At 38.7% G+C, this 17,716-nt stretch overlaps 1 non-coding gene across 1 annotated transcript; it reads left to right on the forward strand.

Moving 5' to 3' along the window:
- The first annotated feature begins 7,674 nt into the window (after positions 1 to 7,674).
- Positions 7,675 to 7,783, forward strand: LOC118717912. The gene has a single exon (XR_004987657.1). It is a non-coding gene; the product is annotated as a U6 spliceosomal RNA (small nuclear RNA).
- The last annotated feature ends 9,933 nt before the right edge of the window (positions 7,784 to 17,716 follow it).

Below are 17,716 nucleotides of genomic sequence, written 5' to 3' on the forward strand. Positions count from 1 at the left end.
TGGCCAGGTCTGAAAGAGAGTTGGAGGAGGCTTAGTCCCACCTTAATACAATGTAGTTAAAATGTAAATGAGTTAGAGCTTTAATAGCAAGAGACAAATAGGAACATATTGTAAAAGAAGCAAATATCTACTACACAGTCCTTACAAGTTGATTGTTGGTTGCAAGGCTAATGAGATTATAAATTCAAATTACTGATTGAAGTGGCTAACTCATAAATAGTATGCAATTAATAGTTACCCTTCCCTTCTTTTTCCTCTTGTATCTTCCATTCTTATTTGGTATTTGGCTCCAATTCCATTTTTAAAAAAATCTGTTTCCCCTGGTATAAATTAGATGACTACGTGGAATTGATTTCAAATATCAGATAACTGTGAGCTGAATTCTTAAAAGGTTCTTTTTTAATTCTAGTACTCTGTGATTTGAGGCTTTGTTGTTAATGGCAGACACATTGATCCATTTTTAGGTATATATCCCTAAATCTCAAAGTCACCTCCAGCTTCTCTTTCTCTCTTACATCTCCTCCTCTATCAAACTTCTTGGATTTTCTTGTTTTCTGCCCCTGTCCTATACAATTTATGTAATCCCTCTACCCATTCCTATGACTAACACCTTAGTCCAGGCCCTCATTTCTTTTCTTTTTTTAAAAAATTAAGGTAAAATTTATATACCTTAAAACTAATTACTTTCAGGAATACAATTCAGTAGAATTCAATATAGTCACAGTGTTGTGCAACTACCGCCTCCGTCTATTTTAAACACCTTTTCGTCACTCCCAAAATGAAGCTCAATGCCCATTTGCAGCTACTCCACATTTCTTCTTCCCCCTAGCCTCCGGAAATGACTATTCTGCCATCTGTCTCTATGGGTTTATTTGTTCCGGATATTTCAAATAAATAGAATTATACTCTATGTGACCTTTTGTATGGGGCTTCTTTCATGTAGCATGATATTTTCAAGGTTTACTCATACTGTTGCATGTGAGTATTTCACTCTTTTTCATGGCTGAATTCTATGGATGCACCACTCTTTGTTTATTCATTCATCAGCGATGGGCATTTGGAAGGTTCTCATTTTTTCACCTTTACCTTGACTATAGCTGGAGTCTCCCGCTGGGCTGCTGCATTGCTCAACTGCAGAAAGCAATGGTCACTTTGTATTCTGTATGAATAGTCCCCCCTAGAGTTTAGCAACACAGGGATTTTGCTCTGAACCAGAGCTTTCTCATACCTTATCTCAAATGCATACTGACAATGTTGGCCATTTATTTCCCTAAAGACTATCTTTGATCATACTGTCCTCTACTCAGAATCCTTTGATGGTCCCCTTTTACTTATAAATTACATAATAATAATAGATACAGTATATTAAATTCTAGGTGTGTGCCAAGCATTTTCCCATACCCTGTACATGTATTATATCACTTAACTCCCACAACAAATATGTAACTATTCTTCTTCCCTTTCTACAAATGAGGAAAGTGAGTCATAGTGTAAGCAAGAACATATCCAAGGTCACACAGCAGGAAAGTGGTGGAACCAGAATAATAACCCTGGTAGACAGACGCTAAGGTTGTCCCAAATGATCCCCACATGTTGATGTGTATGCCTTTGCATAAAATTCTCTCCGTGTGTGCTGACTAGAACTGTGGCTTGCTTCTAACCAATAGAATAGAGATGTCATTTCCATGATTATCTTATACTGTGTAAGTTTTCGCTTAAGAGACTCCCTTTGCTGGGTACGAAGTACTTGGCCATGTTGGAGGGGCATACATAGCAAAGGTCTTTAGCCAACCTCTATGACTGAAGGGTGGTCAAGACCTCAAGTCAACAAAAAGCAGGGACCCTCAGACATACAGCCACCCAAACCCGCATGGACTTGGAAGCATTCTTCTTCAGCCTGGCCTCTGGTGACAACGCAGCCTGGTGGACATCTTGATGATAGCTCAGTGGGGCTCTGCAGAGGACCCAGCTAAAGCATGTCTGGACTCCAGATGCATGGAAACTTGAGATAATAAATGTATCCTATTTTTTTTTTTTTTTAACATTTTTAGTTTTATATTTTTATTGATTTCAGAGAGGAAGAGAGAGTGAGAGTAGAAACATCAATGATGAGAATCATTGGTTGGCTGACTCCTGCACGCCCCCTACTGGGGACTGATCCCGCAACCCAGGCATGTGCCCTTGATGGAATGGAACCTGGCACCCGTCAGTCTGCAGGCCTACGCTCTAGCCACTGAGCCAAACCTGCTAGGGTGTAAATATGTGCTGTTTTAAGTCCCTGGAATCATACTAATTTCTTTCACAGCAAGATAAAATGAATGCAGATTCTGGTACCTGGAAGTGGGACACTGCTGTAACAAATACCTAACTGTGGGAGTGACTGTGGAATTGGGCAGTGGGAGGAGGCTGGAAGAATGTCGAGGCTTGTGACAGAAAGGCAGAGGGGCTCTGAACAGCCTGCTAGTAGGGATATGGAGTTAGAGAACGCTGCTGGGGATGATTCAGAAGGAAATGAGGTACGCTTTTGGGAACTAGAGAAAGAAGAATTCTTGTTGTCTCCTTCACTTATTCAGCATTTGTAAGTGATGAACCTGGATGTACAGTAGGGAGGTTTATGACTCTTGTAACTTTATCTTGAACTATTAAATTAAGTTTTCCACAGCGAGATTCTAGCACAGTGTGTTCTAGACACATGCAAAACTTTTAGTTTCCAAAATTCCATCTGCATATTGCTGTCTCTGCTCTTTGGAATATGGTTTATTAACATGTAATTTTCCAGTTACAATGTTCTTCCCTCTCCCCATGTCTCCCCTTCCCTTAAAGCCATCTCAAATGTTTCCTAATTGCTTGAGTGCTTAGCTACAATTATCCTTTGTCTCTTCTGTGTATTTTGTTTCCCAATAACTCTGCTGGGGCTCAGACTTCCATGCTTACATGTTGATTGTGCCTGCAAAATCATAACCTTCTTTTGTGTGTGTGTGTGCCCTTCTTAAAAATATTTTTTTAAAATATATATATTTCTTTATTGATTTCAGAGAGGAAAGGAGAGGGAGAGAGAGAGAAACATCAACGATGAGAGAGAATCATTGATTGGCTGCCTCCAGCACGTTCCCCACTGAGGATTAAACCTGCAACCCAGGCTTGTGCCCTTGGTCAGAATCGAGCCTGGAATCCTTCAGTCCACCGGCCAACGCTCTGTCCACTGAGCCAAACCAGCTAGGTCCTTAAAAATGTTTTTAAACTGTTTTTATTGAAGTGTAATTGACACATTGGCATTTAAAGTATACATTTTGACATATTATAATAACATGAAAACACAAGAATGAAGATCATGAGCTATTCATTCCCCCCAAACATTTCCTGTGCCCGCTATAAAGGGTGCCTCCTACTCTTTCTTTCTTAGGCAATCAGAAAGTGGCTATCACAACAGATTAGTTTGAATTTTCCAGAATTTTGTAAAAATGCAATAATACTGAATGCACTCTTTATCCTGGCTTTTTCCCTCAGATTTTCCCCTGATTAGTTGGAGATTCATCCATGTTTTTATATCTACCAATAGCTTACCCTTTTTTATTTACTTCTGAGTGGTACTGCATTTTCTGGATATGCCGCTGTTTGTTTATATGTTCAAGTGTTGAGGGATATGTGGAATGTTTCTAGTTTAGGCTATTATAAATAAAGCTGCTATGAATTTTTATGTATAAGTCTTTGTATAGATACATGCTTTCCTTTCTTGGGGGTAAATTCCTAGGAATGCAAAGTCTAGACCATATGGTAGTTGTATATTTAATTTCTAAGAAACTGTTATACTGTTTTCCAAGCTGATTTTATGTTTTGTACATTTCTGCCATATCCTTACCAAAATTTACTGTGGTCAGCCTTTAATCTCAGTCATTCTAGCACATCATAATAAAATTTCATCGTGGTCTAAATTTGCATATCTCCCAAATGAACGAAGTTGAATAACTTCTACCCTGTTTATTTTTTCCATTCATATGTCTTCTTTAGTAAAATGTCTATTCAAATTGTTCCCACTTATTAAATTGGGCTGTTTGATTTATTATTACTAAATTTTGAATGTTCTTTATATATTTTGGGTACAAATCGTTTATCAAGGATGTGCTTTGCAAATATTTTCTTCCTGCCAGGGACCTGCCTACTAATCTTCTTAATGATGTCTTCTCCAAAGCAGAATAGTTTGTTCTTTAATTCTGAGCTGTCCTCATTGCCTTATGGCCCCTTTCCAAAAACCCAATGCTTCATATTTATGTTGGTCTATTGGTGTTTCAGGCAAGAAAGTGAATCCACCTTCTGTTAGCCCGTCTTGGTCAAGACGGAGTTCTCAATCATAAGACTGCTGAGGTTAGCAAACAGGTCTTTTGTTATCTAGTCCTCTCCCATACGTAGTAAATCATCTCGTACATGGTAAATGTTCAAAATAAATATTTGTTAAATAGTTAGAAATTGCTTAAAAAGTGAACACTAAAATAAATCTCCTCTCCCCATTCATTTTTATATTGACACAGCTCGGGAGAGAGCCGTGTTTACCAGTATAGCATCTCTCTCTTGCAAGGAGAGTGCAGTGAAATGAATATTCAGTTTGGTTCAAAGCCCATAGTAGCTGGAAATTAGTTAATGGAAACTTTGATGATTACCTTTGGGGCAGGTTATTGCAGTTACAGAGCATTTTATTTTTTATTTTGTAATTAATGAGTAAATATTATTGTTTTGTTGCATAAACATTAGTGACAAACTGAGCCTTCGAAGAAGTTTATGTTGCTGGCGATAAAATATGGCTCCTGGATAAGTCTGGGGTACTTTTAATTTTCTTTTGTCAATAGTTTTCTTTTACCAACTGATTAACTCTTCAGAATGAGGAATACAAGAAGAGTCTCAAACATTTAAGTTTTTAAAATATGTAGTTTCAACCACAGGGACCTATTTCCTGAGTTGAATTAGTTTGTTATCATGTGGCAAATATTTAAGATCTTAAATAAAACCAGTCTTTTGTTTTTATGATGGGGATTAAGAACAGAAGCTTTAACATGATTTTAAAGGTTTGATTTATAATTAGTCACAATAGCAATTAAGGAGTAAGTTTTTTGCTCTTTGAAATTTTCAGAAATTTTAAACACTTTAAATATTTACTTAATTCGCTTTTACAGATCTCTACCTTCTATTAGTTTGTTCTGTAATTCTTTTTAAAAAATATATTTTTATTGGTTTCAGAGAGAAAGGAAGAGAGAGAGAGAGAGAGAGAGAGAGAGAGAGAGAGAGAGAGAGAGAGAGAGAGAGAATGATGAGAGAGAATTACTGATCAGCTGCCTCCTGCACATCCCACACTGGAGGTCCAGCATGCAAACCCAATATGTGCCCTGACCAGGAATCGAACTGTGACCTCCTGATTTACAGGCCAACGCTCAACCACTGAGCATGCTGGCCAGACTGTTCTGTGATTCTTATTTAAGATTCTAAAGAGCACATTCTAAATCTGATTATGAGTATTATTTATTAATATTATTAATTATTAATGGGAAACAGTAGGAAATCTTACCTCTAATTTAATTTAATTTTTTATAATTTATTTTGGAGGAAATGAGTGGAGCCTGGGATGGACTTAAACAGCATTGGGAAACTACCAGAAGTTCAAAAACCATGCATGAAATTAAATTATGTTGGTCATTGGAAACTAGCAAATGACTTGGCAAATTCTTTTGCTTGTAAATTAATATTTATTTGATGAACAGTACCTAGATGTTTAGAGTTAGCAAAGTGTAAAAAAAAACAACTTCTACTTTTGCCTTTTAAAGTTTATGGTTTAGTTTAGATGTGGTTAAATTAAGATAAAAAGTGTATTTCAGCCCTAGCTGATTTGGTTCAATGGATAGAGTGCCAGCCTGTGGACTGAAGGACCCTGGGTTTGATTCCAGGCAAGGGCACGTACCTCTGTTGCAGGCTCCCAGCCCTGGTCCAGGGCATGCAGGAGACAACCAATCTATGCGCCTCTCTCACATCTGTTTCTTTTTGTCTCTTCCTCCCCTTCCCACTCTTCTAAAAATCAATGGAAAAAATATCCTCCAATGATAATTTAAAAAAAAAGTGTGTTTCAGAGTTTTGGGTGAACTTCCTAAAACTTAGTGGATGTATCCTAAAAGGCAGAGAGAATAGAGAGAGTTGAGATCCTTTATTATATCTAACTAACTCCTCCCTCTGCCCCCAAATTAAGAACTATTGGTTTAGGGGTAAGAGGATCATGAAAATAAATAACAATGACCCTAGATTGTAAGTTCTTTGAGGGGGCTATGTACAGAGCACACCGAATATCAATCAAAATATAATAATCATAAATATCTATGCATCCAGTATTGGAGCACCCAAATATATCAAGCAAACTTTATCAGAACTGAAAAGAAAAATAGATAACATTGCAATAATAATGGGAACTATCAACAATGGATAGATCATCTGAACAGAAAATCAGTAAGGAAACAGCAGACTTGAACAACATTATAGACCAAATGGACCTAATAAACAGAGAGCATTCCCTCCGACACCAGCAGCACACATGTTCTTACCCAATATACATGTAACATTCCCCAGGATAGATCATATGCTAGGTCACAAAATAAGTCTTAACAAATTTTTACAAAGACTGAAATAACAGCAACTATTTTTTCCCAACCATTGTAATATGAACTTAGAAAACAATAACTAGAGGAAGTTTGGAAAATTCACAAATATGCAGATATTAAACATGCTCCTGAACAACCAATGGTTTAAAGAAGAAGTCAAAAGGGAAGTAAAAACTGTCTTGAGACTGAAATGGAAATGCAACATACCAAAACGTATGGGAAGCAGCAAAAGCAGTGTTGAAAGACTGTTATAGTGATACATGCCTATATTTAAAAAAAAAAAAAATAGAAAAATCTCAAGTGAAAAGCCCACCTTTATAACTCAAGAAATTAGAAAAGAAGAACAAAGTGAAGAGAAGAAAGAAAATAATGAAAAGTAGAGCAAAAATAAATAAAATGGAGACTAGGAAAAAATAGAAAAGATTATCAAAATAAGAGTTGGCTATTTGAGAAGATGCAAATTCTAACCACAATGAGATATGATCTCATACCTTTAGGATGGCTATATGGCTATTGTAAAAAAGACAAGAGATAACAAGTGTTGGCAAGGACATGGATAAAACAGAACCTTGGTGTACTCTGTTGTTGTTGTTGTGTGTGTGTGTATTTTTGTTTGTTTTTTCAATGTAAATCGGGCTGGTCATTACAGAAAAAGGTATGGAGATTCCTCAAAAAATTAAAAATAAAACAACCATGTGGTCCAGCAGTCCACTTGTAAGTAGATAATACAAATAAATGAAAACAGGATCTCAAAGAGATATCTACATTCCCATGTTCATTGCTACATGATTCAGCCTTAAGAAAGAAACAAATCCTGCCATTTGCAAAAATGTAGATGGACCTAGAGATCAGAAATCAGACATAGAAAAATATTATACTGCAAGACTTCACTTATGTAAATTTCAGCTGCACAACTTTATAATATAGCATCTGTATACTGCATTGTGTGCTCACTACCTGAAGTCTAGTCTCCTTCCATCACCATATGTTTGGCCCGATGTAATAAATTGATACATAATAGATTCTCAATAAGTATTTGACAGTCCTTGGTATGGCAGCACATATACTAAAATTGGAGTGATACAGAGAAGGTTAGCATAGTGACACAGAGTAAGGATAACATGCAAATTCGTAAACTGTTCCATATTTTTAGAGTTAAATGTTATGTGAGGTGATGAAGGTATTTACTTTGTGGTAATCATTTCTCAGTATACACATGTATCAAATCATTATTCACCCTAAACTTTATGCAATATTGTCAATGATATCTCAATAGAGCTGAATGAGAGAGGAAAATGAACCCCTCTAATAAGTAAATAAACATAGAAAATGAAAACAAAATTAAATCAGAATTTTCCATAGTCAAAAAATTATACACATTAAAGTGTTTGTGTTCCCTTCTGTACTTGTTCAGCACAATGAAATGTAATTTGTAAAAATTGAAAAAATAGACCCTACTGGAATGTTTGTATTACTAATACTCAACTGGAAAACATATAGGTGTTTATTATCAGCACTTGATTAAATAAGTGATAGTACTGCTATTCAACAAAATAATACACAAGCATTAAAAGACTGTTGTAAATATAAGGTTGACTTTTAAAAAGTTGAGGATGTATAAAATGAAAAATGCAAATCATAAAATGTATGCAAACATGTTTATATTTTGGTAATTTATACAAATGTCTGGACAGTAATTAATTCCAGTGGACTTGAGAGTAGATATAGGGAGAACAGACTGTGTTTATTTCATACCATTCTCTTATATTTGATTATTTTTATAATAAGCATGTATTATTTCTGTAATAATCATTTAAAAACCCCATTTTCCTATAAGAGAAAAGCTACGCAAGTTCCCTGGGCATTTTCTGCATTCTAAAACCAAGTATAGAAAGAAGCTGAGAGATCTCTTTAATACTCTGCCCAAGTGAGTACAGATTTTATTGGCAACAGAAGCAATATAAATATTGATCAGCAAAACTCATAGTCATCTTATGGGGAAAAAGACTACCTTCTGTATGATTCACATTAAATTGTCTAAAGCATAAAATAAAAATGCAGGCCTCCTATGTAACCCACAAAGAAATAAAAAAAATCCATGGGACTGTATCTTTATTGTGTTTTTGAAAAAGTGGCATTATAGTGGGAGATCAGGGACTATGGTACAGCAGCAGTTTAATTTTTTCCTTTACAATAGTAATAAAGTTTGCTGAGAAACTTGGTAGATGTTTTCAAGTATAAATCTCATAGAATTTTACTGATATATTGATACAGATGTGATTCATTCAAAATGAGAAATAAGCTCTTCCCATTTATACAGTATTTTTTCCTGTTTATAATTATTGAAACCGAGTTTATGAATATCTGCTTTCTTCAATTAAAAAGAATTGTTTTAGGTTTAAGTATAGCTAATTAAAACTTTTGAAGCTGCTTTTTAAATTAAATGTAGTGGGTAACATTAGTTAATAACTTTATATAAATGACAGGTGTACTTTATAATACGTCTGTATACTGCATTGTGTGTTCACCACCTAGACTCCTACATCACCATATAATTAATCCCCATTACCCTTTTTATTCTCCCCCACCTCCCTTTCCCACTGCTAACTATCATTCTGCTTTGTCTGTTGCATTTTGTTTTATATGCTATATATGAGTGAAACCAAATGATTCTTGTCCTTTTTCATCTGACTTATTTCACTTAGCATGATACTCTCAAGATTTGTCTGTGTTGTCACAAAGGATATTTCCTTTTAACAGGTGTGTGTTGGTACTTCATTGTGCTTTTGCATTAATTTGTATTTATATTATAACTAGTGATACTGGGCATTTGTAAGCTGTTATGAAGGAAATTTGACTCGATGCTCTTAATGCCTACATAGCACCTCTCGTGACTTTCAGTTTACCATAATGCTGAAGGGGTTTAGTTTTCTCAGATTTCATTGGAACATATGAAGGTTCTTTTTAAGGATCAAATAAAAAGATCATGGTAAATGATTTTAGAAAATTATGACTGAGTTTGATTTTTGAATATTTTAACAATATTAAAAATGAATCGCATTGCTTATTGGCTGTACTTACCCTCTTTCTGGAGGTCCATGCAGGTTTGAGATATAAAGAAAGCATAAATTAATTCTGTCATTTGCCCATCATCGCCTATTGCTACTATCAACATTCCACTTCTCAGGTTCTGGCCACATTGAATAATACACAGACTAAACTATATATATATAAAATAAGCGACTGACTGTTACGACTGGTCGACTGAATGACTGGTTGACCAGTCACTATAATGATGCACTGACCATCGGGGGCAGATGCTCAATATAGGAGTTGCCCCTGGTGGTCAGTGCACTCCCATAGTCAATCTCCCACAGCTGGCCAACCTCCTGTGGTCCCTCCCCGTGTCTGGCTTGTCTCCATTAGCCCCAATTGGAGAACCCACCCATGCATGAATTCATGCACTGAGCCTCTAGTAAAAAATATAACTACCTGGCTAGTATGGCTCAGTTAGTTGGAGCATAGCTCCCTACATCAAACACTTTGATTGTTCTTTCTGAGCTACCCAGCCCTTCATTTCACCTTCCTGCTTTCTCCCACAGCCCTGTTCAATACTCCACTGCTTTAGGCATCCTTTGACCTATTTTATGGTTATGGCTGTCTCTAGTGGTTCTATTAAAGATGTGGTTTACAGCTTTCTGTTCATTCTTCTTGTTGATTTATGAGAGGTGAGAGAAAAGGCTGATTTCATACTAATATTTTTCAAACCTATCCTCATTCTCACTCTCCTCTGTGCCCTCTTCTATTGCTGACTGATTCTTCTTGGTCTCCTTAGTTAGATTTTCTATTCCCGCCCCCCCCCCCAAACTTTTTACTACCCTGTTTCCCCGAAAATAAGATAGTGTCTTATATTAATTTTTGCTCCCAAAGATGCACTAGGTCTTATTTTCAGGGGATGTCTTATTTTTCCATGAAGAAGAATACTGTACACATTTATTAAATGAAAATAAAGGAAATTTATTATCTGTATACAGTACGGTAGTACGGTAGTTGTCGACACAAACCAGACAAACTGTGAATCTTACAGTATCAAGAATTTACTCATTTATTCAATGACAATCATGTCATCATCTTCTGGAACATCATCATAACAACCCAATTCCTGAATTTCCTGGTGAATTTCTTGTGACTCCATTTCTTTCAGAATCAGTGGACCAAATCTCTCATGTTTAGCAATAGCATTCTGAGACAGAGCATAGGGCGGGCCTTGTTTTCCGGGGGATGCCTTATATTTCACTCAGAAGGAAACCTGTAAGTAGGTCTTATTTTTGGAGGATGTCTTATTTTGGGGGAAACACGGTATTAAATGGCACACAATTCAGTTCTTAGAACTCCTCTTCTCCATCTGTGTTCACACCCAGTGCCAAGAACTTATATTTGCTGACAACTCTCAAATTTGTATCGTATTTCTAAAGTCTCTACTGAGCCCCAAATTCATAAGCCATCTGCCTATCAACACTGTCACTTAGATATCTACTAGGTATCTCTAATTTATCATGTCCGAAGCTATGCTTTATTATTATTATTATTCCCTTAGACTTATAATACCATCATTTTTACCCAGTTGCCCAGGGACCATCCTTAATTTCTCTCTCATTTTCTTTTACTCTAATAGCACTTCCAATGCTATTAGACAATTCCGTCAGTTCTATCTTCAACATACCTCCAGAACCCTACTCCTTCTCACTATTTCTACATGCAACCTTAGTCTAATCCACCACAAATTCTCCAATTGTATTTTCTCTTTCATTCTGCTTTACTCGTCTGTTTTTCATGTAGTAACCATCATTAACTCTGTCAAATCATATGATTTTTTATTTGTATTTTTGCTTCAATGCTTCCTATCACATTTCAAAATAAATCCAAGACACTCATCTACCAGGTCCTACAGTCATGATCTGTCATCTACTCATTAGCTCATCTTCTGCTACCTTCTCCCCCACCTCTTCTGCTCCAGCCATGTTGGTCTTCTTGCTGATCCTCAAGGAAGCACACATGCTCCTGCCTCAGGCCCTTTGCACCTGCTGTTCTTTCAGCCTGGAATACTCTTCCCCCAACATTTGCCTAGCTATCTTCTCACTTCAGGCAAGGTCAAATTTCTCCTTCTTATATGGCCCTTCCCTGTCCAGCCTACATAAATCTGCCACTCTCAACTTACTTTATTTTTTATAGCATGTGTTCCTTATGTGCTTTACCCTCACTAATGTGGACTTAAGGAGGGCAGGAACTTGGTCTTTCTTGCTCTCTGACATGCCCCTCTCACCCAATTCCTGACACAAGCAGGATTTCAGTGCAAGTACATTGAATCAATAAATGAATAAATAAATAGGTAGGCCTCATGTTTATTGTCTATGAAATATGATGGTAAAATAGCATTCAGGTCTCTAATTTGTTGTTTCATTATGGTAAAAGTTGACCACCTGGACAAAAAGTCTGTTTTTAAAGTGCTAAGGCATTTGGCAGGGGGTGTAGAATATCAGCAGTCACTTTTTTTCTTGTCATTGATTTTCTTAGAAGAGGAAACTTGTCAGCTAAAATTTGAAGGGTGGGTTAGAGCTTGCTAAGTGTGCACTAGACACTTTGAGATGGAAATGAGGGTGCAGTTATAAACACTAACATTTTGGGGCATCACTATGATGCAGTTATTCTTCAAAGAACTATGTATGTATTTGCTCATTGAGTCCTTACAACATACCAGGAAGGTATATGTTTCACTTGGTTATCACTCTATAGATTGGAATCCTAAAGGTCCCCAAGATCACACAGCTAGAAAGGGGGCTCCCAATCCTGGTGGTTGCCTCAGAGCCCATACTCTATTCTATGTCTCTCTTCTGCCCTATCAGGAAGAAATATATTCTATGTAGTCAAGGACCTGAAGGAAGGGGTGGGAGTTTGGGGTGACAGTGAATTTATCATGAAATAAATCAGGCTGAGAACAAAAAAGTCCGTTTTTTAAATTAGTATTATTCTTAATACTCTCTGCTGCCTTCAGCATAGAAACCAATATTTAAAAATCAATCAAAGAAAGACCCAGGCCAATAATGATTATATGAACAATGTGATTGATGTTATTTACTCCAGCTAGATTAAAATTTTCTCTAGGAAAAGAAATCTATAAAGGCAACAGGAGCCATTATATAAAGCTATATATAAAGCCTTCCGGATAGTAAAATGGATGTCATAAATTATTTCTGCCTCTGTGGAGAGGGGAGGCTCTTTCTTGCTGATTTAGAAAGCTTAGAAAAGAATGGAATTATGGGAATCATTATATCAGATTAAATTCACCTGGTTCCAACTTTTAATGCCCCTCCCAGTGCATTTCCAGGGGCCACCAAACCAAGCCTAAATGGAAGATATCTGGGGGAAATATTTAGAGAAGGCTAGCAAAGCTACCTGATGGAAAGAACCATGGAGTCATCTGACATCAGCCACCAGATTTCTTCCTAGGGCCAAATTGTCAAGTTGTTGTAACCACTTCACTTGTAACTCCCACCCTAATGGTCCATCCACTTCCATTGTGCTCTCCGACTGCCAAACCATCATTCCCAAGCTTTTCTATAATGGTCACGATAACCCTACAGCATATGGGTAATGTGCCCATTTTAAAGAGAGAAAAGCTGAGAGACCACCTCCCACTGCCCAATCACTGAACCATACCTTCTAACACATCTTGGTCAATAAGTAGTTTAGAAAGTGGAGAAAGCGCTTTGTGTGTTTCTGTATTTTTCTTCTTTTTTACAGAGGACCCCATGAATTCACCCAACTTGATTCATCTCTTTCCAAGAGGGCGGAGAGGGTAACTGCAGAATAGATGCTTATAGTGGGACAGCAGGGAAAGGGGGACAAAACCCAAGAGTTGATCTGGCTTTAGGAGCCTCACACCCTGATAAACATTGTAAGAGACTAATATGTAAACCCAAAATGACCATTTAGTGACATCTTAAAAAAATAGGATTTTTCATTGTTCAAGAATTTAAAAAAAAATGTTTGGTCCTGGACAAAGTAAAATTTCCAAGTAATCAAGTGACATAAGAAGTCAAAGAAAAATCAGATGGTTGGTTGGTATGAATGAAACTCATTCTCTCATTCAGCAGATATTTGTTGAGAGACTCCTACTTGACATGGACTACCTTCTATTCTAAAGTTACAGCAGGAAAGTGGTATAATAATAATAGCAACAACAATAATAATAGCAGTCCCAGTGCGGATTATTCTGCATTTTATATGTGTGATCACATATATAATATATGATATGTGCATAAGTGCTCATATAGTGCTTACTGTGGGTCAGAAACTGTTCTAAGTTCTTTCTATATTGTCTGATGAACCTCATCATAGTCTTGTGATGTCATTGCTATAATAACTTCTAGTTTTCAGATGAAGATCTTAGAGCACAGAGTTGAGACGACATTTCTCCATGTAAATGAATTAGAGTGTAGTTGATTGTGGTAAAGTAAGAACAATTCAATCTAATGTGAAGACTGCAGAGGTAGGGGCAGTTGCTCATACTCAGAGAACCATGAAGGGACACCCAGTTCAGGACATAGGGATCGGGAATGTTTTATCCACAGAGAGAATGAGGAACAGGCAGTAGATTCCAGAGAAGAAAGGGAGGGACGGCACCGTTGGAAAGCAGGCATTGGTGCAGAATGGCAGGAGATTGAGTTGGGAGGGAGAGCAGGTCGGAATGCCACTGCAGAGCTTGGCGGAAGATGGCTTCAGAGCTGTTTCAGGCCATATTGAGGCATTTGGATTTTATACTAAACACCAGAGGCCCGGTGACGAGATTCATGCACTCAGGAGCAGAGGGAGTCCCTCAGCCAGGCCTGCACCCTCTCACAATCTGCAATCTGGGAGCCTCTTGAGGATGTCCACTGCCAGCGTGCAGGCCTAAGCTGACAGACATCCTTAGTGCTCCCACCACCGCCATTGCACTTGCCAAGCTGTGAGCCCGGATTCTGGTTTAGGAGTGCTCCCCCTGTGGAGCCCTGTGGGAGCCCACTGACCACCAGGGGGCAGCTCCTGCATTGAGCATCTGCCTCCTGGTAGTCATTGCGTTTAATAGCGACCTGTCATTCCACCATTTGGTCAATGTGGATATTAGCCTTTTATTATATAGGATAATAGGAGGCCATTGAAGGGTTTTAAACATGAATGATTTATAAAGATCTTCCTGGCTGAGTATTGGAAGGAAGAGGGGGTGGAGGGGCCTGGAGGCAGGGAGGTGTGGGGAAGCCCTCACATGAGGAATACTAGAGGCCTGCATTATGGTGGTGGTAAAGGGGTGGTGGAGTGGTCACATTTGAGTTATTTAGGTGGCAGGATAGATAGAAGATCAGATAAGTGAACTCAAAGCAGGGAGCTTAGGCAACTGACCAATAAATGCAAGAACATCAAGCTCTGAAGTGTCTACATCCTTTGCTGGGGGTGTACCTGCCTGTCAGAGACCCTCAGCCCATCAGCCACCCACAGTCCCCTCTCCTATAGGCAGCTCCTGGGTGGCTTCACTGAGTGGTGCTTCACAGGCTGGTCAGGTCCTGTGGATGAAACGTGGGCACCACTGGTCAGCGAGGTTCTTTACCCGGGAGACCTGCCCTTCCATCAGGTGGGCCTGCAGGACTCTGCCCCCACCCATTGGTGTTGGTTTCACCGTGTGAGTCCCAGAAGGCAGTCATATTTTCCTTATTTCCAAGTTATTGGGATGTGCCCAGGCAGGTGTATGCCACACATACTCTCCCATTGCCTTGGTTTCATGAGCACTTGGAGGGGCCACCGATTCATCCCTGTTCCATGACTAACACTTGAAATGTCCCTGTGCAAGGGACATCCAGTGCCTTCATGATATGGTCCCTGAAACAAGAGGGTAAATGGGGAGATGAGAGATGATTAGGGCAGGAAGTCTGAGAAGTTAATTTCAAAAGCGATGTGAACAGTTAGTGGAAGGATCAGGGATCTCATTGTAAAGTTTCTACTCCTCGCATTATGCTATAGTGTGTTGCTTGAGTGAAATCTTTAGAATCATCTCCCAGCACCGCAGGGGGATGAAAACTGTGCACTTATTAGGCTCACATTTACATATGTACTAAGCACACATTATGTGTGTAAACATACGTGTATGTACACACATGCACACACTTACCTAAGAGTAATCTCTATGATGGGAGAGAGAATATTTGCATGCTTGTCTCATTGTTGCTCCCTAACACCTCACACAAACCTGACACTGATGTTGTGAAATGAATTATAGGATTATATTATGCACATTCCTTTAAGTTCTAAGTCATTTTTTATCATGAATGATAGTCCTAATCTTAAAGGAAATCACATGGACAAGTGCCATGAACAAGGTCTGTACCAATGCAGGAATCATTTTGTGTATGACTTGACATCTCATGTCCCCTGTGGGGAACCTAACACCAGTGTCCCACAAATCCACCTGATGTGATTCATCTCTCTCTCCAGGTCCATAGATGCCAAGTGCTGACCTCCCTGCTCTGAGTCACAGATAATCTGATTGCTCCAGGAAAATCACCCTCTCTCTCCTCATCTTTCTATTTTGAAGGGAAAAGGTTACAGGCCCTCAGCTGTCATTCATCCTATGACAACCCTCTGGCAGCTTCCTGACTGTCAGTTACCTCCCATAGCCAGTGACCTTTATCAGTTTAGATTCCTAAAAGGTCACAGAGACCAATAACAGGAAGTGTCTGTGTGCTTTAGCTGGAATGAGAACTGTGTCTGGTGCAGTCACTGTTTGGGGCCCTGCCACACACAACCACAGAGACCCTCACAATCTCAAGAAGCACTTTGAGCTAGAAGAACTAAGGTGTCTGTGTGGGGTAAGGATCCTCTTAGAAGGTTCTTTGGATGAGGTTCATAGTCCTGAGTTCATGAACAACTGTGTGGTTTTCTAAATGGCAGGGAGAGTAGACATAGCATTGGCTCTAGTCTGAGATTTTGGTTCTAGTCTGAGATTCTCCCTTAGGTGCATTTAGCAAGGCCTTCACTCCTGTGTGCCTCCAATTCCCTTTTTAAATGCAGGAGTTATACTCTAAAATCCCATCCAGTTATGACATCCTACTTTTGGTTCCAAAGGACCGAGACGCAAAGAGATCAGAGAAAAAGCAATATCCCGGTGGAACAGTAGAATGTGGAAACACAGGTTCAGGATGACATGTGGGCTTGATTTAGCTGCAGGTTTTGAGGGAGTCCACCTCCTCACACACAGGGCTTTGTACTAAAATATCTGGATGAAAGACTGTTCCCCCACAGCCTGAGTCCAGCAGCACAAACATCACATAAACGTCACATGTGACATCTGCTCCCAGAGTGTAGGGGCAGCCACTGCCTTTGGTTCCAGCTGCCAGCACAGACTGATAGTTCACTATTCCCCTGCCCACTGTTCTGAGAGAGTCCACAGCTCATGCTCCCAACAGATAAACCCCCTGTGATTCAGAGCTGAGAGGTCAGCACTTGGGATCTATGGCCTTGGAGAGAGAGGTAAGCTGTGGACCCTCTCAGAGTAAAGGCCAGAACAGGAGGAGCATGTGTGAAGCGTTCATGGGCAAATGCTTTGAACAGGGAAATCTTCCCAGGCTGTGACATCAGGGATCCCGCTGTGTGTGGGGCCTTAGTCAGCCCAACAAAGTCCTTCTGATGGCGTTATTCTCCCTGGTCCTACCACCGCCCGATGCTCCACAATTGGAGAATTGTTTTCTAAAACTTTATTATGCAAAAGCATTATCAAATTTCTTCCTTATTAAAACAAAATCAGGAGCTTCCTATTCCCACAATGGAGGTCCAATCCTGTGTCCCAACTAAAATCCATTAGGTCTCCTTATCTCTGCCAACTCAACACGAAGGTCATATTTAGTCCCAGAAATAGGGTTGACATTTTTTAGACTCTTTATTACTTCTTCCGAGCTATGACTCTCTACTTTGTCTCACCCACTTTGACATTGTTGCCCACCAGCTACATCAGCATATTTCAAATATTATATATATATATATATATATATATATATATA

Source organism: Pipistrellus kuhlii, unplaced genomic scaffold (assembly GCF_014108245.1).
Source record: "Pipistrellus kuhlii isolate mPipKuh1 unplaced genomic scaffold, mPipKuh1.p scaffold_m20_p_13, whole genome shotgun sequence".
Classification (NCBI taxonomy): Eukaryota; Metazoa; Chordata; class Mammalia; order Chiroptera; family Vespertilionidae; genus Pipistrellus; species Pipistrellus kuhlii.